Source organism: Ornithodoros turicata, chromosome 1 (assembly GCF_037126465.1).
Source record: "Ornithodoros turicata isolate Travis chromosome 1, ASM3712646v1, whole genome shotgun sequence".
In the NCBI taxonomy this organism is placed as follows: domain Eukaryota; kingdom Metazoa; phylum Arthropoda; class Arachnida; order Ixodida; family Argasidae; genus Ornithodoros; species Ornithodoros turicata.
In genome coordinates, this window is record NC_088201.1 from 106,564,310 (window position 1) to 106,586,542 (window position 22,233).

General features: G+C 43.1%; 1 long non-coding RNA gene across 1 annotated transcript; it reads left to right on the plus strand.

Moving 5' to 3' along the window:
* Positions 1 to 2,727: 2,727 nt before the first annotated feature.
* LOC135367432 (uncharacterized) lies at positions 2,728 to 7,029 on the plus strand. The gene is made up of 5 exons (XR_010414458.1): positions 2,728 to 2,812; positions 5,543 to 5,740; positions 6,225 to 6,353; positions 6,441 to 6,509; positions 6,991 to 7,029. It is a non-coding gene; the product is annotated as an uncharacterized LOC135367432 (long non-coding RNA).
* The last annotated feature ends 15,204 nt before the right edge of the window (positions 7,030 to 22,233 follow it).

The following is a 22,233-nucleotide window of genomic DNA, read 5'->3' on the forward strand; positions in this document are numbered from 1 at the left end:
TTCGATGGTCACTGGAAATATGGTCACCATAGATACATGAAACTGGCGATATTGACTGAACACGGGCTACGTGGTCTACATATAGCCGAGGAGCAAACCATATCGGAAGGAAGCGGACAATGCGGTCCGAATATAGCCGGTGACCAAACAACATTGGCTCAAAGTGGGTAATGTGGTCTACATACAGCCGTCGCCCAGAGAATGTTGGCTGAAAACTGGCAATATTGTTTACATATAGCCGTTAGTCCAACAGTATTTCATGAAAGTTGGAAATATTGTGTACATATTGCCGCCGACCGAACAATATTGGATGAAAATGGGCAAAATGGTCTACATATAGCCGCCGGCCAAGGAATATTGGCCGAAAACTGGAAATATTGTTTACATATAGTTGGCGGCCAAACAATATTCCGTAAAAGTTGGAAATATGGTCTACATATTGCCGGCGACCAACGAATATTGTTTGAAAACTGGTAATATGGTCTACATATTGCCGACGACGAAATAATATTGGATGCAACTGGACAATATGGTCTACATATAGCCGTACAACAAATAATATGGAATGAAAGTGGACATTGTTTACATATAGCCGTCGACCAAATAATATTGGATGCAACAGGGCAACGTGGTCTACATATAGCCGTCGACCAACGAATATTGGCTGCAAACAGCTAATATTGTTTACATGTATCCGTCAACCAAATAATGTTGGATGTAACTGAACAATATGGTGTACATATAGCCGTCGACCAAATAATATTGGATGAAAGTTGGAAATATGATCTACATATTGCCGTCGACAATATAATATTGGGTGCAACTAAGCAATATCGCGCAGTCGAAAAATACACTAGGCTTGGTCTAGTGTGTTTTTGTCTTTCACATCAGAGTGGGAATTCAGACACTGGCCTGGTGTGTCCGGTTCTGGTGTGTTTCCTTTCTGGTGTGTCCCACTCTGATGTGTTCCCGTTCTGGCGTGTTCCCGCCAGTGTGTAGCTCACATGAGTGCCAGAGAAATTAAAGACAACGTGTAGGCTTGATGTATATGTTTGGCGACTTAGCTGTTTATTCAGCTCTCTCCTGTTACAGCGCCTTGCAAGTCGAGCAGCAGTTCGCGTACTGTGCCGGTTCTGGTCTTCGACCCGTTGCGTCGCAGCTCAGAGATTGTTTACGACAGCCAAAGCCTGATGTCTTCCTCTGATCATTTTTAAGACCTTCGCTATGTATTCTTCCGAGTACCCACGGACTTCGGCGTAATGCTTGCAAAAAAACGGCGAGAACCATTCTCTCATGAGTGTAAGACAAACGAATGGAAGTTGCAATTGTCACATGGGATACTTTCTGACTGCCATTCTGTAACAAGTATATTCTCAAAGAACTAGAAATGCAACCATTATACTCGTTACGTATGGATGTAAGAAAGACATAGTTTACCGGTATTTTCGTGGCTTGACTGGTGGTGGCTTGACCGGTATTTTCGTGGCTTACTTGACGCCAGAAGTAGACGCATGCCCCAACAGGCAAATACAGTTGCACGAACTCGAAAGTTGGTTGAGGTCCTCACCTACAACGCGTACACCAGCCTTTCAAAGCAACGACAATGTCTTCTTGCACGCCACGCCAAAGTCGAAATGTCCGTTAGTTGCAACCACACAGACACAGCACGACGTGACGTGCGTGCACTTCCGACTTACGGTTGCAGACTGCAGCCGGCCTGCTGACGCCGTCCTGCTCGCGCAGTTGTTCTTGCTGTCGATGGGATGACCGTGTTACGTGAGTGGAGCAGCGCACGCCGGTTCGTCACCACAAGTTTCGGTTTTAAATGCGTTGCAGTATTGCTCTCGTGTTTGTGTTGAGTGATCATATGGAGTCTTATGGTGTTTCGCAGTAATGTGATAAGGCATATGGATTCCCACATCAGTTGCATATATTAAAATGTGATATATAGCTACACCTCATCAGACTATAGTGCTGGTGTGAGCGCTAGGGGACACCACACCAGGCTGGTCTGTACGCCAGGGCACACCACAACGGTGCCACAGCACAACATTTTAAATGCGTCACACATCACAACACACCACAACAGTTTACATGTGTTGCAATATTGCTGGCGTATTTCTGTTGAGTGGTTATATGGAGCCTTATAGCGTTCCGTAATGATGTCCCAATAAACTATAAACGTCCCATGGACGTGCAAAACTGGTCCAAATATCCTCGTCGATCTTGGATGTCTATGAGATGTCCGCTTGTCATCGCAAAAATAACCTCCATGAGCTGACGTGTCTTAGACGTACGCATGTGGCCGGGAAAAAGACGTCCCTTTGTTGACGTCGCTTAGACATCTCCTTAAGGTAAATTTGATTCATGAGACCTAATATAGATCAGTCGTAATCCATTTAAACATAATTTATTTCCCTTCTACGAGGCGCTTTCAACATACGAAAGCATAAAATTGTCGTTATTCGAAAGCGAGTGTTAAATGAGTATCCGGAACGTGTATGCATTGAATCCTAGAGGAATTGTATCCTCTTATTAACAAAACTTTTTTATGCAGTCAAAACTCGTTTCCCCAAAGTTACCCATCGCGGAAGCCGATCTCTTTGCGATCCCCCTGGGTCCTCCGCACATCTCCAAGTTCCAGCGAACCTAGTGCTTGTTATCTCAAGTTAGCGGCACCGCCATCGACACGATTGCCATCATCATCCCCACCATCATCATTCGCCGCCTCGTTGGATTTTGCACGTTTTGCACGCGTCGCTTCCAGTGGTCGCTTCTTTTGTACGACGTACGGTGGGGAGCACTGTATAAGGTAATTGTCATGCATTTCCATGTTTCCCTTGTGTTTCCTTCGTGATATAGGATTTAACGAAGGATGATGTTCTGGCGAGTTCGCTTGTCGCGTCTCGCGGCTCCGCGTTTCGCTGCAGCGTTGGTGCTATCCTAAAGCTTTCGTAGTGTGTTTTGGTGCCTTGGCGTTTGCAAGTGGGTCTAAAATGCCGAAAGTGAAAGGACAAACGTTACGCTTATAATGCAGCACACCGACAGAGTGAGCGTTTCATCGCCGTTTTCGGTGACTATGCTAACCCAACAGCGTCGACGAGTAGTTCGCATATCGTGGTCGACACGTCTGTGGAAACCGCTGACGGGAACGTTTTAGACGTTTCTGAAGACGATTCGTTGTCATCGAGTGTCAGTGATACTCGTGCTCAGTCTCCTCCGCGGGTGGTAGCAGAACACAGCGAAGCTCTACTAGATGGATGTGGGCATGCTAGGACAGCCGCACTGGAACATTTGCCCAATAGTATGCCGTTTAACGACACCGGCACACCCAGCGTCACACCTGGCGTCACTGATGACACTGACGTTCTTCTAGGAGAAATTAGACTCTGGGCCGTCACACACAATGTGACGCAGACTGCAGTGAGCGCCCTTTTGAAGGTTCTCCGATCCCACACCTGTCACTCTGGCTTTCCTTCAGATGCTCGAGCGCTGTTGCGTACTCCGCGGTCTACAGGAACGAAGCTTGTGCCAATAGGAAATGGCAAGTATTGCCATTTTGGTGTGTCTGGCGGCATTCATTCCATTCTCGCACAGAGAACGGGTGTACCATCCATTATTCCAATTCAGTTCAATGTGGATGGACTTCCCATTAGCAACAGTTCAAAAAGTCAACTTTGGCCCATACATTGCCTCCCTAAGGTTGGAGAGAATCAGCAAATTTTCCTTGTTGGAGTCTACTGTGGAGATGAAAAACCGTCGTCGTCGAATGAGTTTCTCACGCCTCTGGTACACGATTTGAAGGAACTGCAAGATGGAGGTATAACCCTGAATGGCCAACATCACTCTGTCATAGCTGACAGCATTATATGTGACGCTCCAGCACGTTCATTCGTGTTTGGCATCAAAGGTCACAATGCGAAGTCAGAATGTCCAAAGTGTACTGTTGAAGGAGTGCACAAGGCGAGTCGAATGTGCTTCCTCCAAAATGACGCACCTTTACGAACCGATGCCAGCTTTCGGGAACAGCATGACGAAGACCATCACAGGGAAACATCAGTCTTGACAGACCTCGATATTGACTGTATTGCTGTAGCTCCACTGGACTACATGCATTTAACCTGCCTGGGGGTCATGCGGAAACTTTTGAACCTGCGGGTTCATGGTCTTAAGTGTGCGCTTGGGCCAGCTGACCGACACAAGCTTTCAGAGTTGAATCTTTCTTTTCAAGATTATATTCCCCGCGAATTCTCCAGGAAACCGAGGACCCTAACTAAATTAGACAGATAGAAAGCAACAGAATTCCGCTTGATGCTTCTCTACACTGGACCAGCCTGTTTTAAAATATTGTTTGGGTGCGAAGGAGTATGCACATTTTCTAGCTTTTCACTGTGCTATGTATCTTCTAGCGAGCGAAACTCTGTGTCGAGAGTACGCAGACTACTGCGATGCACTTTTCCGGTACTTTGTCACCACTTTTGCGAGGCTCTATGGCGACCATCACGTGTCATATAATGAGCACTGCCTCATACATTTGGCACAAGATGCGAAAAGTAAAGGTCCGGTAGACATGTTCAGCGCGTTCCCTTTTGAAAACAACATGCAGTTCCTGAAGCGCCAGCTGCGAAAAAAGCAGTGTCCCGTTGAGCAGTTATTCAACCGCCTGTCAGAAAGGGAACGCACATTGACATATGTGAAGCCAAAGGAAAAGGAACAGCTTTTCTTACAATCTCACTCAGGAGGCCCACTTGTGCCGGAATGTAGTGGACCTCAGTACAGGATGATGAAGACGCCAGGATTTATCCTGATCACCGCGGATGGGGACAACTGCTGCGAGATCGCTGGTGAAATCGTCTTAATTTAAAAATTTGCCACGTTACGCGCAACATACTGCGTACTCGATGATTTCTACACTCAACCGTTTCCATCTTCTAAAGTGGGAGCCTATGTCGTGTCTCGGCTATCTGGCTTGAAATATTGGTCATCTGTAGGTGTAACAAAGATGGTAAAACTTCCAGTTCGGGACATGCACATCGTCATTCCATTGCTGCACCACAACCGTAAATCATAGAATGGGGGACAAGTGGAAAGTTTTCCTGTGGACTACGAACATAAGATTTAAGTTGCAATCTCGGAAAGTCGTGCATGTGCTAGATCACAATATGGTACAACGTTTTTTTGTTTATTTTAATTCCGTGTTACCGCTGCGAAGCAAATGTGACCATCAATGGCGACAAGATGTGAAGAGAGGTGACAACAAGAAGTGGGGGACAGTGGTGTTAGTAGGCATCCTGTGATTAGTGGAAACTGTGCCAACACTCATGTGGAAAGTTTAAAGAAAACCAGGGGAAAACATGAAACAGCACGGCCGGTACAGGGATTCGAACCTTCATCACCTCCTTGTTTCGTAGCGGAAAGCAGTTAGATGGTGCAATGTATGCATCCTTTTGCTTAGTAGCTACCATATGCACATGTATAGATATGACGACCATATTGTTGAGTATTAGATGAGTTATGATTTCTATTTTTTACGTGTTCACAGATGTTCCTGATAGTAGAATTTCTGGAGGAAGAGCGATGTGGGACGCATTCAGTTGAAATAGTTCCTGTCTCATGGGTCAAAGGCAGCGTCTGTAAATAGCCCAAAGTGCCAGCCGATAGGCACGAAAGCTCATCATGAAGTATGCCCCTCCTACAGCGTCGTGGGACAGCTTTCACGTTGCCATAAAAGGCTCTTTTTGTGAGTTCGCTTCCTTTTTGCAAAGAATGATGCACTTGTTTAGGTTGACTTGCAAGTCCTTATGCTTTCAAGTATGCACATGCACCTTGTCAATATATATATATATATATATATATATATATTAGCAACGTATCAATATGCAAACAGTAAGCTCGATGCTGCCCAGTACACCTCAGACATCAACTCGGCTTCCGATACAGTGTGTCAAAAGAGGAAGCCCGTCCCACTGCGGCATTTTGATGATTATGCGGAAGTCCCAGACTTAGGTGAGAGGTTCATTTCCCAATATGCACTTGAAACAAGGAAACGACAGTTGAAACATAATCCTGTTGCAAATATTAATTATTCTGTGTCTAATCTTAGTGCATTCATTCCCTGGGCTTATTATATTACTACCAGACTGGACTGTGTACTCTTTCCCTTATCGCCCAAGTGTCTACCATAAAGCCATGGCGTAGTAACTATTTACAGTGCTCTGCTTCAGGTTCAGAGACTAGAAGAAAAAGAAAGCGGATTGAGTCATTTGATTCTGACACGGATGTGGACGACGTAGACACTCTGCCAAGTCCGCCACCTTTCCCGACGACATTCCCTGAGAGGAGTAACAATAACCGTGAGTGTCAGAATTACATAGTCTGTCAAAGGCACATTTTGCTACTGCATCTATATGGTACCTGTTAATTTAAGATACAACTTTCAGTTGCGAGTCACCATACCTCACCCACCGGAAGTATAGTCCGGAGCGGCAGCGTTAACAGTGACCTCAATCGTATGCGATGTTTCATATCTTCAACATAAGTTAGCCCTAAATGTATTAATGTATACATCAAGTCAACTGGCCGATGAATATAAGTTTTACATGACCTTGATACTTAAAACATCTAAATTGGGTTGTTCGCAAATCACGTGAAGATAAGAGCACCAAAAATCTCAAAAAATCGCAGCAAAAACAAAATGATATTGAAGACACACACACACATGGACGCTGGTCTGTCTGTGTTTTTGTTCTGTTTCGTCCAAGTTTTAGCACTCATTACCTAAGTATGACCTCGATAGTTGATAGTCTGGTTGTCAGATATTTTGACTATATCTGTTTTGACCACTTACAAACCACGTTTCACCGTAATGATGGAATAATCCTAAATAGTTATGTGACACTTCAAATCATTAGTGAGCACTGCATGAAATGGTCTTTTGTGTGCCAGCATTTACTAACTGTCTGTTTATGTTACAATTCCTGTCTTTCATAGACTGTGCCCAAGATGAACCTGGGACTCATGACAACAGTGGTCAAGCCTTCCAGGATATGAGAGGTACGAGATGTCCACAGTGAGACCCACGGTTGGGCATTGCAAATAGTGTCTTTTCTACCTCTGTTTGCGGCTCCCAAACAAGAACCATTTCCACACCAGTTGTATTGCAAGTCATATCAATGCATTATTTATAGCGTGTTAGGATACAAATGGCATGAAAATAACAAAGTATTAGAGGTGGACAAGGTAACGTTTTCTGTTCACTGCCAGCAAGCATGGAACAATGTTTTCCCATATTTTCGCATAAGCAAGCAGAACTTTTAACCAGCAATTGCAAGCGAGAAAGCTACAAATATGTGACTTGTTATTTTGCTATTTCTATCCATGTTTTCTGTAATAATTGTCAGACGAAGCATGGAGCAGTGGGCTAGCCTTAAGTAAACGATAAACATGCATACCAATAAGCCGGGATATGGATCAGACGGAGACTGATGGAGGTTCAACTGACGCGTGCCTCAGCGCGGGCCCTGCATGCAAGCTCGTGGCTATTGAGTCATTTTTTTGCCCAATGCTTCATCATTTCTGTGGCACCAGTGCACTTCCTTATCTCGACTGAACTGCACATTTGTTCAGCGTGAGTTTCGTCGCTTCTGTGTTTCTGGTAATAAAAACTAATTTGGCATCTGCTGTTAAAGGTCAGAAATGCCGATTTTGAAGTGCCGCAGAACTGAGCGATACTCGCGCTGTGTGTTCATTACCGAACACTGAATATGTGTGCGAAATATTTTGCTCCAACAGTTCGTAGTTTTTTAGAAAACAGTTTTTTTAGTTCCCACGCCCGGCCATCAGACCGTCGGCAAACCCTGCGCACGGGCGCACCGACGTCACTGCTCTCGGTTTATCTGTCTTTGGCTTGGCATGGACTCTTGGCTTGGCCGCTTGGCTGCTTGGCTTCTTTCGTTTCCTCCTCTGTGCATCGTACATAAGCGGACAGCTGTTATGTTGTTGCTAAGCCGGAAACAAAGCATGTGAATGTTTTTTTTTTGGCACAGCGTCGTTTGGAAAGTGTACTTCCTTGTTCTGACCTCGCCTGTTTTGGGCTGGAACGATATGATTCGTGAATATGCCACGGCGAAGTTGTCGAAGATGCGACAGTGCTACGATGTTAGAACAATGCATCTGAGCATTCAAGTGTTACGTATTATAAGCTGCCAAAAGACCAACCACTGCGAAGCTCTTGGCTGACAGTGGTGCCTGCTAATTTCCACTGCAAGGATTTCGTCCACGAATGTTATCATAGGTTACGCGCGACTCCAGAGGCAATTTGGAATATCGGCACGGAATCGTCTGATGAAAATCTGAGATGTCCGACACACAAAATTTGAACGTACCACAGACGATCAAGGCAAAATACGGGAGCAAAAAGGTAAGTCGAGGTTCAGATATAAAAATAGCAAGCTTCATGAATCGATTGTGCAGCTGTCCTACTGCGCTTACTCTGATATAACCACGATTAACAACACAATAGTACTATTGATAATCTAACTTCTGAATTATCACAGGCGCACGCTGAAGGCGGAAATGAAGCATGATCTGGCTTGCATCTGGTCATGAAGAAATTGCTGACACGTTAGTTGCAGTCCACCTCCACCAACAGGTATGACAATGTGATGTTATGATTTGAGTATTCATCTATGTTAAACTTTTCATGTGCACTCGCATGCAGACATCTTGACACCACTTTTAAATCTGCCCTCAGAGTTACAACCTGTGCTTTCAGGGTGGAAAACAAAGGTCGCCATTCCGATTAGCTGCTATCTCCCAGTTCAAGCACTTTTGTTTCTGGACACTGGTTCCTGTGGATGGGCTGTTACAAGCTTCACTGTCTGATATAGAAGGTGCGTTACATTAGTTCAGTTAATTTGTCTTTTGCACATTTTTGTTACTGTTAGCTGGATTACTGTTGGACATACAATCCTTTGACACACCGAAGCTGATGTCGCCTCTGATAACGTTTTAGAATTTTCAGTGTCATCAACGTCCATTGAGGAAGGTGCCTTTACTATCTGTGAATCTTTAATTGAAGAATAGCCCAGAATTCACGTTAACATTGTCTACTCTTATTAATTCACTGTCTGTGTTCTGAGAGCTAAGAAAAATGGAAACTATTTATTTGTCACAACTTCACACTGGATGTGGTACTGGCTTGACATGTAAGCTAAAATACCTGGATTCTACAATAATTGTGTTCAACTTGGTGCATTACCGTGGGCAATGCCACATTCACTACATTTTTAGTGGGTCCGGTGCACAAGTACTGTGTGCATACTGCATAGATACATACTGTTCGATAGGCAAAAATACCTGAGCGGCGCCGTGTAGTCTTTTTACCCAAAGTCCATACTCTTACTGCAAAGTCACAGTATGCAGAACAGCAATGTGCAGGTATGCTGCGATAGAGATTCACAACAGAAAGAAGGCTGTTGAGAGCATCTAAATTTTAATGAGACGAGACTTTCGTGCACAAGGCTGCTCTTGTTAATGTCTAACATGAAGTTACAAAATCCCAGAATATATAAAACATGTTGTAATGTAGAGAGCGAGGGGTGGTACAGACATAAAGATAATTATATAATCATATATAATAAAATAAAAAGGGGGTACAACTCCCTTCTCAACTCAACACGACAACTCAATAACTCTACTTATTCTCTACCTTGCAACATGTCACATATTCTGGAATTTTGTAACTTGATGTTAGACATCAAGAAGTACAGCCTTCTGTGCAAAAGTATTCTTTCTGTTGTGCACAATCATTATACAGTAAATGCGACTATCCATTTCTTGTCATTAAATGCTTTTCCTTTCTTTCTTTCTTTTTTTCTGCAGCGATGAGCATCTATAGGAACACATGCCAGAAAGGGAGTCTCTTTGGGATGACAAACCCTCATCACCTCATGAGGATACAATGGTTCTCAAGCACATCGAAACTTCCAACAAATAATTCATGAAAAAGCCAGTCAGTGCTAGCATCAGGAATTGAACGTGGACCGTCCTGCTACCAGTCAGAGATGTTCAGTGGCGTAGCCACGGGGGGGGCTAGGGGGGGCTCGAGCCCGCCCTACATGCCACGGACCGACCCACACAAATCGTGCAAATCCGAGAACATAATATATGGGGGGGGGGGGGACCAGTGTGACTATCGCGAAAGTTCTTGCAGTTCATGGCGTCTATCTAAGAAGCACTCTTGAATGGTTTTCAAAGTATGAGCTTTTCAAAATACTTCCAATCTCGTGACACCACTCCATTGGTCCTGACAGCCTATACATGTAATCGTACTGTGTACGTCTAAATCAACTATTTTCGTTCCCTTTTTTAATCCTCAGTTTGCAGTGTGCACAAGTATGTGTGTGTTGTCGACACAGGATCAGCGGGGGGGGGGGGCGAGTTTTCGTATCGAGCCCCCCCTACCTTTGAGGTCAGGCTACGCCACTGGAGATGTTACATTTCAGGCGCTCATTGACTTTTCGTGAATTACTTGTTGACTTTGTCCCAAGGTGGAGCTCGCTACAGCTCATTTGCTATCTGTTAATGTTGTGGCGTGTGTTGCGTTTTTCTCTTTGTGTGTTCCAGGCTCAGAACGGTTAATTTGGATCAGGTCAGGTACGTTTCATTTAGACATGGCAAACATAAAGTGGTGTTTCTCAACACAACTTAGCAGTGGTCTTCATGCATTACTGCTGCAGCCATTAAGCGTGAATAGAAACCTGCACATTATCCATGATGTAAAACCCCAAGACTAGGGAACACGAAGGGACAGACACAAACATGTCCCTTTGTGTTCCCTAGTCTCGGGGTTTTACATATGCATCATCTTCACCAGCTCGCTTGCTTGCAGCCATTTTTTTCTGCAAATTATGTTCACTCTACTTTTATCGTGTGCTATATAATATTGTTCAAGTTCTGTCAAACAACCTGTAATGCTATTAAAAAAATTCAGTACACTGTTTGTGTGGGTTGAACGGTAGCGCATGAATGCAGGAAGGAAACTGTCATGTTATGGCAAGTGTTTACGTATTGTACATTTAACTACTAATTTTATTGGTTAGCTTTCGCTGGCGTATCATGTCAAGCCATGTTATATTAATTTGGAACATGTTCTTCTTAGTAGCCAGAGCAGTTGATACACAGAGAGAACATAGCCCGTGTGTGTTTGTCTTTTCCACCGCAGCCCTTGGGTTTCCTCCCTGATGGCTACACATGTCAGGGATAGGTTTCAGAACCGGTAGTTCCCGCCAAGTGTGAATTGCTTTTCAGGTGATCATCATGCTGGCAGATTAAACATATGGTTTAAATTATTTGCAGGACAGGAATTGCGCAGCTTCACACAAATACTACTACTACGACGTAAGAGTGGTTTCAAATCTAGCTTTTTTGTGTTCCTGACATTATCGCACAAGATGTAGTATCCACTATGATCCTTTATGTAGGGGGTATGTACAGTGCAATCAACAGATGCTATTTACAAATCTGTGTTTTCTACTGTGTTGAAATGGGGTAGTTTGTATCTGAGAGCCATAGTGAAACACAGGCCCTCGAGAAACATGGCAACACATTGCAGGGACTCTGGATGCTGCCTAAATTTCCAGAACGCACAGCTCAAGGCAGCGGTTAGATAACAAGTGGTTAGAGAAATCCAAGATAGTTGCATCCGTAAGCAGTCCGCTGTTGGATTTGCTTCTGTCAGAGATACGTTATCTCAAAGAGAACGCACGGACACACTCAGAATGATACTAGGGCTGCCTGTGAAATAGAATGAAGAGAGGGGAAGATATATAACCCTTTTTCTTGTCTGTTATTCTATTGGTTTAATTTGTTATTTTCTTAGCAGCATATGTGTGTATATTCCAGAGTCTGCTAATAAATATATCAGTTTAGAGCTAGCAGTCGCATTGTAGATGTCTCATCCTGTCCTTGGTTGCTTGTGATTCACTATGGCCATGCTTGCTATTGCAAAAACAGAAAACAAAAAAAAGACAATAGAAAAACACAGAAAGAGCGACCTAAAAAGCTGCCTGTTCTAGTGCTCACATGGAGGCAATGCAATGAGGTAGCATGTTCCATTCATGAACTGTGCATAGTAGTACATTACACAACGGCAACCGATTGTTCAGATTTTTCTTGAAGTACTTTGTTTTGTTTTTTTAGCTTTGTTTGCACAGTCTATTATTGGAGCTTTATGTGATTCCCCTCTTCAGATACTTTAAGATTGCTGATGCTGTGCAGTTTGTTAATTTTGAAACTGTACTGTGCTGAGGTACAAAAACAGAATTGTCATATCTGCATTTGAGCACATAGGAATAATTTGTAAGTACTTTACTTGTTGACATTAATATTTGCACCAGGTCACAACATTGTTGATTTATGGAAAATGTAAATAAATATATTTATTTGCTTGCCAAACAATGCACAAATGTCTTCTTTTCTAGTGAGATATTCCCTGTTCACCAGACATAAATGTGGAAAAGTTAAAGGGGCACAATGATGGTAGAGTCTAGCGTTGCTTTTTCCACTTCACATATATGCACTGTTATTCGTGTGCACATGTAGGAATAGGAAGGTAGAGGATGCAAATAAAAAATAGAATGATAAATTGTACGTAAAACTTGTCCCATAGCAGTATGCGGTTTCTCAAATACATAGCACAATTTTCTTGCAGTAATAAAACGCTGTCGGCATTTCCTTGCTGACACGGCTGTCGAAACGTCAGCCTCTACAATGGGCAAGTGCTGTAAAGGGGCTAACGCAGACGCGACTTGATACAAATTGTACGTGCTCACGAAACACAAACGATGAATTCCAGTCACAACATCGCACACAGGTTGGTTCGCGAATGAGTTCGCAGCTGCTGCACTGTTTACTTATCGCGGAACGGTGGATCGGTAGTTATCCCGGCTGTCCGCCATCTTCAAGCACAGATACGTGAAGCCGCGAGAAGCCGTAGCTGAAATCCACTGACAAGTACGAAGGCGCGTACACGTCACAATGCCCGTTCGGGTGCATCTACGTCATAAAAATGTCTGCGCCCATGTGTGTTTCGGAATGAATTACCTATTTTTTTGACATGGTACTGTACCGAACTGAGAGAATGAAGGTGTATCTTGGGGAGAGCTGGATGTGGGCTTTCAGAATATCACAACCGTTTCGACTATTTGGGATATCGGCATAGCTGACCTTTAATGTCTGCGGCATAATTTTGGTTATTAATGTTTTGTAGCATTGAATATTATGGCCTTAGTTGGAAATGTGCCAATAAAATCCCAATCATCGCAATCGTCATCATCGTGTTTTGAATAACCGACTTTAGTTTCTCGTATAGTTCTTACTGAAGTAGGCTTTTTGTTTGTTTTGTGCTCAGTCGACCTCCTAGCAGGAGAGGGCTGCCTGCAGCAATCACGGAAACAGAAGGTTGTGCCTCACGAAGGTACTTATGCATGATGCATCTGCTAAAATTTGTTTTCTGTTTAGCTTAAGTACAAAAATTGCCACACCAGCTTGTATATTGTATTGTGAACACCTAATACTTCTATTAAAACCAGGGTGTCGGCCCGAAGTGAGAACCGAAAAAAAAAACCCCCGCTATTTCCTAAACGAACCATACCCATATTGCCACTGCAGTGCTGGAAGTGAACCACATGAGATCCAAAAACTGAAACATGGTTACCGGTTTAAATAGAGTTTTGTCAAATACGGAAATATGTGCAACAGCTGCGCTCCAAAATGGCTATATCATTATTTGTGGATAACAGTCAAACACAAAAGTCTCACTCCTTTCTGCTCTCATTAAACACATAATCTCTCTCTCTCTCTGCTCTCTGGAGACACGCGACAACATTAATGAATAAGCATGAGCTACACTTTCGGTTTACTGTACGGTGCTACCGTAAGTAATCTTTCGCAGACTATGGTCAGTCATGGTGGACTTGTACTGTGCTTCCATTCATGTAAGGCATACCAGGTACTTTTATACTTCGTGTTGGTGCAATTTTTCAGAGCTGTGTGGCATACCAATCGTTGCCAAGTTGCCAACAACTACTTGATCTCTACCTTAAAGCTTCGGTCGTCCAGAGTATGTGCAATTCTCGTTGGAAACACTTTAAGAAATTGAATCATCGAGCCTTTATCTACAAACGTCTGCGAACCTGAACTGAAGCAATGCAAGTTTTGGTTCGACACTCTGGTTAAAACTACACGGCAGGTTTGATGTAAAAACATCACGTCTTGGGGTGATCACAATGTTGCACTGCCTCAGTTCTGTTTATAGTTGGGGTAGTTAGTATAAGGGTATAAATAGTATATGGTAGTAGACAATATCTATTATGCCTCAGTTCGTTACAAATATAATGGTGCTCTGCCTTCTCAAACAGAGTTTCAACGGCAGGCTATGAGGCTGCTGCATATGATGCGCCTAACCCAGCTGCAACATGGTGAAGTACTGGAGGTGGAGTACTGGAGGAGCTGTGTTCTCGACACACTCGCGTTGTTGAGCATTGTCCGTCCATGATTCAAGCACCTTTCACGACCACTGACGACCTGGAGGCATTTGACAGCACCCTGAAAGAGAGCAAGACAGCTCAACTGGTGAGCAATCTTTCTAGCATTACTGAAGTATATTCACAGTCAAGGTTAATAAGCTACATGCCTTCATGTCAATATGGAATTTGAACGTAGAGGATGCATAGTAGAACTATGCATATTGTACAGAAAACTTAAGGAAACTAAATAATGCTAGAGCTGTGCATATTATAAGTCTTAACATTATCCCAGTATGAAATGGATAAGCAAATTTTTATGCAATACTGTATCCCACAACAAGCATTCCATTTGGTGTACCTGTGCGGTTGATAAAGCTGGTGCACATTACGCTATCATTGAGGTAGTTCATTGGTACTCGTCTAATATCTTTGTTGCTTTACCCAAATGTAGATAGACGAACTATGTCGCCTTGGGGGTAATGATGTTGGCCACGCAACACGGAACATCCTGTGCTACATATTGACAGAATCCTTGGCGGAACAGTACAGCTGGATGGGCCAGAAAGGGAAACGAAAATTCGCAGTGCGCAAGTTCCCCAGCATAATTTTCAGTACGTATCCCATACCTTCAAATGCCATCTCCATCACAGTGCAATGTCCGAGTCTTTACTGCATCAGTGAGAACCGTTCACCTTTGAACTAAAAAGAGCGGCATTTTTGCTAGAGAACATCAAGTGCTGGTTGTACTGTATGTACTATAGCTGCAAGTGTGCTTATGGTCCTACATGTGCCTAGTGCACCATTTTCCTCAGAACGCACAGGACACATGCGTGGCTGTCGTACTGGCTTAAAATAGGCGGAACATTCATACCTGTACCATGCTGACGCTGCTACCATTTTTTCCGTTCTTAGATTTCCCGTTCCCACCAATGAGTTAGACTACGCTTCCTGGGTTTTGGCATTAAAAATGTACGGACATGACCCAGGAACAATAACGGAGAGCTTTAATGCAGGATGGCTGCACTAAGCTCAGGAAACGCATAGTAGCTCATAGTAGCTCAAGAAGCGCAAAACAGCAGTGAATGGCAAGGCCTGTTTCCTGGACCACAGTGCATGCATCAAACGCACACCCAAAAATTTGTGCAAACAGAAGCAGTAAAAACCATGCTTGAAACATAAGATGAATACCAAAAAGCAAGTAAATGCAGGACACTCGTAGAAACACATGAAGACGGAAACCACGCCGCCACATATTAAAAATTGTGCATTCGTCTTAAGCATTTGTACTTAACTAGTTCGCTATAGCATAATTTGTTAGAATGCGCCACGTGCCAATTGGTGAATCAGGTTATCGTTCATTTCAGGGGCTGTACGAGCAAACACAAAAACGTCCACAGCAAACAAGGTGGAAGTGGAGACTCATATCAAGGCATGGTTGCGACATGCTAAAGACCGAGAAAAAAAGCTGGCGAGAGTAACTGTAGAATGAGCACAGCTTATGCACAGGGAGCTTTTTTGTTTTAAACAGTTGTCTCAGTAAGTATAGTTCTCAGCGCTACATGCGTCTGCTACAGCTTCGCTACTATGACTATTTAGATAAAATGCGTTAACTTTTTCATTGGGGCTTTCAAAGAAAGGTGTAATAACTGTATGATAACTGTAGGCTAGTTCCATCTCAAATCGAACAATCCGGTACACTTGATGTCTCGAATGAACGGGAAAAAAATATATGTTGAAGCCATCGGTGAGTTAGGAGAAATAAACGATTTCCGAATTATCTGCACTGCGCGGTTCGGGAAATAGGAGAGGAGGAAAAAACTGCCTCTCATAAGGCGACGTCGTCGCGAGCGGGTTTGAGCGTTCGCTACAAGGCCATTTCTTCTCGCATTATAGTAATTTCTTGATCTGGCTTTAGACCACTTAGGGCACAATAGGATCCTTCGTTGACAGTGCTGTACCGGTTTTTGTTTGTCTGCAAAAAAATATCAAAGTTGACCCAAAGTGCCGAAAAACACCATATTCACTGCAGCTTTGCGGACGATGTACAAAACGGATAAGACTGAGCTTTATGCCGTTTAATTTGTCATTCATAGGGCTATCGAATGATGTATAATTTGTTGCTCTACTCTCTAAGGAACGTAAGCGATACCTCTTTTAGTAGCACCATACCACCGAAAAATGACGAATTTCGGAAGCCTTTATCTAAAAAACCCCACCAAAAACTTACCTCGAAAATTTTATATGTTGTAGGTAGTTCCTTAGACTATGCACAGAAGCAAAATCAAAATTCGGACTTGATCGGTAGGCGCACTGTGAATTTTTTGCCAGCCCTATACGCGGAGCGCATTCAAGCGGAGGCACCGTGTCCCGCGTGTTGCAAAATCGAATTTTCCAAAGGGACTTTCTACGTCTGTCTTCATATAAAAAGTAATTGCTGTCATTTGAAACCATTCTGAGGTTTCAAGGTTTCCTTGTCAAGTTTCTGAGCGTTTGCGTTCATAACAATGGTGTAATCGCTGAATCTAGATTGTGGAGCAACCAGATGTGCTCGCATTTTTTGCGGGATGTCACACATGTATTGCAAGTGCTGGGAGCAAGGGAAGAACATAATGATTTTACATCTTTGTAAGGGGCATATCTGTTCGGGGTTATTCTAAACAAGCATATTTACTGTACGCATTATGGCAGAAGGGACGCAGTGACTTCCAGTATTCTTTGAAACATTTCCTTTCCTACGGCCTCATGACCTCGGAGAGGGGAAATTGCACTGAGGAAAATGTTGTAGTGTCATACGCACACACTCAAGGCTAATTCATGGTGCCTTTTGGGAACCTTGCCGAAACAGCCCGACCGGCGCAGCTGGTCTTGATCGCATTTACTCCCTGAAGACACCTTGCGCAAAGTTTCGCCTACACACAGAAGACGCTTCACTCACTTCTCGACTACAGAAGTGCATGGAGTGCCCTTATACAGAGTGTGTGACGACATCTGCATTACTGTAGTGTGTCGTCCTGGTATCACACCTACCTCAATGACCTCTTCGTTGTACAGTGCTGATCGTGTGGATTTCGCTGACTACCGCCTCATACACAAGAAAAAAGTGCTATAGACAAAGGATTTTCGCTTTGCTTCGGAGATCGGCGTAGCTGCCATAAAGACTGTGGTTCCAGCAGATCAAGCCGAAGGCGTAACAGAAGTGGGTCAGCTATGCAGAAGCTGCTTCAAGTACTTCACAGCAAAGGTGGCTGAACGCAGCAATGTTGCCCACATTTGAAAGAAAATCTAACAACAACCTGCCATCAAAAGTAACATTAAGGAAAGTGGCTTCCACAACGGCCTAAAGCAGTTCATGACACGAGCACTCTCATCCACCCAGAATGCTCTGCATAACTTATGTTACCTTCTTACCTTCGTCACCTTGTCTTCTTCGCTGTCAAGTTCTTGTTATTCTGTGTACTGTAAATATGCTTCGATATGATCACCATGGACAAATATACCTCTTATAAAGATGCAAAAGCATTCTAAAGCATTCTGTTCTTGACGGGCTCCCAGCACTTGCAATGCATGTGTGTCATCCCGCAAAAAATGTGAGCAATATGATTGCTCCATAATCTACATTCAGCGATTACAACACTATTATGAACGCAAGTGCTCAGAACGCTTTCAAATGATAGCAATTACTTTTTATGTGAAGACAGAAAGTCCCTTTGGAAAATTCGATTTTGCAACACGCAGGACACGGTGCCAAGGCTTGAATGCGCTCTGCGTATAGGGCTGGCAAAAAATTCACAGTGCGCCTACCGATAAAGTCCGACTTTTGATTTTTCTTCTGTGCATAGTCTAAGGAACTACCTACAACATATAAAATTTTCGAGGTAAGTTTTTGGTGGGGTTTTTTAGATAAAGGCTTCCGAAATTCGTCATTTTTCGGTGGTATGGTGCTACTAAAAGGGGTATCGCTTACGTTCCTTAGAGAGTAGAGCAACAAATTATACATCATTCGATAGCCACATGAATGATAAATTAAACGGCATAAAGCTCAATCTTATCCGTTTTGTACATCGTCCGCAAAGTTGCAGTGAATATGGTGCTTTTCGGCACTTTGAGTCAACTTTGATATTTTTTTGTAGACAAACAAAAACGGAGACAGCACTGCCAACGCAGGATCCTATTGTGCCCTAAGTGGTCTAAAGCCAGATCAAGGAATTTCTATAATGCGACAAGAAATAGCCTTGTAGCGAACGCTCAAACCCGCGCGCGACGACATCGTCTTATGAAAGGCAGTTTTTTCCTCCTCTCCTACTTCCCGAACCGCGCAGCGCAGAGAATTTGGAAAGCGTTTATTTCTCCTAACTCACAGATGGCTTCAACATATATTTTTTTCCCGGTCATTCGAGACATCAAGTGTACCGGATTGTTCGATTTGATTCATTTGAAATACGAAAAGTGTGAAAGAAATGTGGAATGTCAAGAATATTAATGAGGCAAATATTAAAATTGAGATGAAAGTGTACAATAGTAGACTTGTATAGGATAAAATGTCAGAATGAAATTGGGTGAAGGATAATTCAAACTATATCGGGCGCCTCCCTTAGATCCTCGGGCTAAATAATTCGCGAATGGGTGCACCAAACGAAGAACTTTCGTTTTTATTTTCTGTCCGATACCACCCACAAGCTGCACTCTGTGTGGTTGAGTGGGAAGCGCTCATTCTTTAATTGAAAATTCAAAGTTTCGCTAAAAAACGTAACTTCTAAAGCAGCACGCTGTATGCATTAAAATGGGTACCAACCCTATTGGGACCTTCAGTGACCACCCTTTACACAAAAATCTGCCAACGAAGCGGGTCATTTGTTGCAATAGGTAATTGATTCCGGCTTACATATTTTTCGTCGTAGCGAAGTGCAAAAGGGCTTAATTCATTGTTGTGTGTAAGGATGTTATTCACTGGAAGTAGACCGTAGTGGGCTGTGTTTGGACACCTAAACAAAAATAAATAAAGGTTAATTCGTGGGTAAGTGAGTGGAAAAGCCCCCTTTTGCGCCTCACTGCGACCACCCACGACAAAATTGTGTAAACCGAAATCAATTAATTACTGCAACAAATGGCCGCTTCATTTGGAGATTTTCCTCTAAACGTTGTCCACTGAAGGTACCAAAAGCCGTAGTACCCATTTTAATGACGGCAGCGCCCTGCTTTAAAAGTTTTTCTTTTTACGAAACTAATTTGAATTTTTCTTTAGATAATCAGTAACCAAAACGCTCATTCACATGGTGCGCAGCTTGTTGGCGGTACCAAACAGATACTTGTAAAAAAGAAAGTTTTCCGATTGGTGCACCCGTTCGCAAATTATTTAGCCCAGGGATTTAACTGAAACACCCGGTATACTCCATTTGAGATTTCCTGTAAAGACGCTTGCTTCCAACTTGTGCTGCCATGTTGGAAAGTCACAGGTCCTCAGTAGGGTGGTAATTTCATCTAACTAGGAATCTGGTAGTTACGACGTACCATAAACAATGCAACTTTCTCACTGTATAGGAGTGCACACAAAGAAAAGACACAGACAGTGTATGAAAATACTAAAACAGTCCCAGCGACTGATTTAAAAAGTCCAGATAACATTTTAAAACACTGAACTATTAACGTGGTGTTTCTGCCTGTGCTGCTTCTGCACGCATATACCTCTGGTACTCAAGCTATCCTCGACACCTTGATAGCGTCTTTCTTTCTGCAACGACGTTTCGACAGTGCCACTGTCGAAACGTCGACCCCTTGCCCATTTTACTTTTTAACGTCTCCCTATGTAATAAACTAGTGTTTGTAACTTCCCTAAAATCTGTTTCCGCGTCTTTTTTTGAACTTCTATATATATATATATATATATATATATATATATATATATATTGATAAACACATTCTTGAAGGTCTTGAAGATTCAGACGGCGCTGTACTAATACACAGCAGAAATAAGTTCGCACAGAGCACCACCAAAGGAATATTTTCAGATGACTTCATTTAATTCATTTTGAAATTACACAGACACGACGTTTCGAACGGTGGACCGTTCTTTTTCAAGTGAAAAGATATAATGAGTTGGTCAAACAGAAAACACTCACTTTCGTGTGCTTCATAGATTGAGAAGTTACCCGTCAAAAAGAACTCGCTACAAGTTAAGTTACCGTGTGGAAAATGTAACTAAGTTAATAACGAAGTTCTTCGGCCTGAAATGTAACTCGCAGTTACTGAGTTACTTAAAAAAAAGAACGAGTTACTTCCAAGTTACTTCGGACACAAAATAGCTGCAAAATAGCAAAATGCAAATACGCTTTGCATCTTACTCCCTGTGGGCGCACAATGGATCAGCTTCATTTCAATTGCAGCTGTTCTTACTTCTGAATAAAATACTGTCATTGATTGAATATCACGCTTTATGGCAAAAAATGCCATGAAGGAACCGGGGAGAAAGCAAGAAAATATGTGGATGTGAGTGAAAAGAGAGTTAAAAAGTAACTTGGAACTTAACTTAAGTTACTTTAGCAAAGTTACCTGAAAAAGGAACGAGTTCCTCTGAATGTTACCACGGCGCAAAAGTACCGAGTTAAGTTACAAGTTACCAATAAAAGGAACTTAGTTACAGTAACGAGTTACTTGTAACGAGTTACCTCGAACTCTGGTGTGCTTCGACAGTGGTGGGGGAAGGGAAATCGCAGTGCGTTGAGGTTGCCGAAGGGAGGTAATAAATTCTGTGTGCGGGGTCCTGTCGAGTGTGTTTCGCACGTGGGTGTTTTTTTTTTTTTTTCTTGGGGGGGGGGGGTCTTTCCCTAAGACGCATTTGTGTGGAAAGGACTCGTTTGCGTCGCGTAAACGGGTGTAGCTTCTTGTTGTGTTGTAGGCGTTATTATTTCTTCATGTGTTTCACAGTGGACAGCGATCCCGGGTGTTCGTTTAGTGCCGGATTGAATTTATGTATCTTTTCACTTGAAAAAGAACGGTCCACCGTTCGAAACGTCGTGTCTGTGTAATTTCAAAATGAATTAAATGAAGTCATCTGAAAATATTCCTTTGGTGGTGCTCTGTGCGAATTTATTTCTTTAGGGTATTAATACGGCGCCGTCTGAATCTTCAAGACCTTCAAGAATGTGTTTGCCAACGGCACCTGCTCCCTCTCGCATCAGAGTGTCCACAACCAATGAACCTTGGAACTGGAGCAACATTGCAATCATCGGAACTTCTCTGCTCGAGCATCTGCATACCAGGTTTGACAACACTCACCATCCTCCCTTGTTTATAATAAGAGATCAAGCTCGCATATTCGACACTATTCCTATGATAAATCAGGTTCCTTCCCACGTCACTACGATTTTTCTCTACGTTGGAACTCACGACCTTGAGGATTCGCATCCTATTGAATGTTTCGAGAAATACAAGATTGTGATCGATCATATCTATACTGCAAGACCATGGACAGCAAAAGTAATCGCAACATTCGTGCCTCCCCGCTTCGTCAATCGCCATCCACACTGCCCTGACTGGGGGCGCATTACACGATTCAATATTGACACCCATCAGCTCAACACAATGCTCCTTCAGCTCGCTGCAAACGACGAAAGAGTTGGCTGCCTGGATCATCGTTTCTATGACCACGACCCCCTTCTAGTCCTCTCGGCCGACGGACTGCACCCCAGTCCGCTCGGAACCGACATAA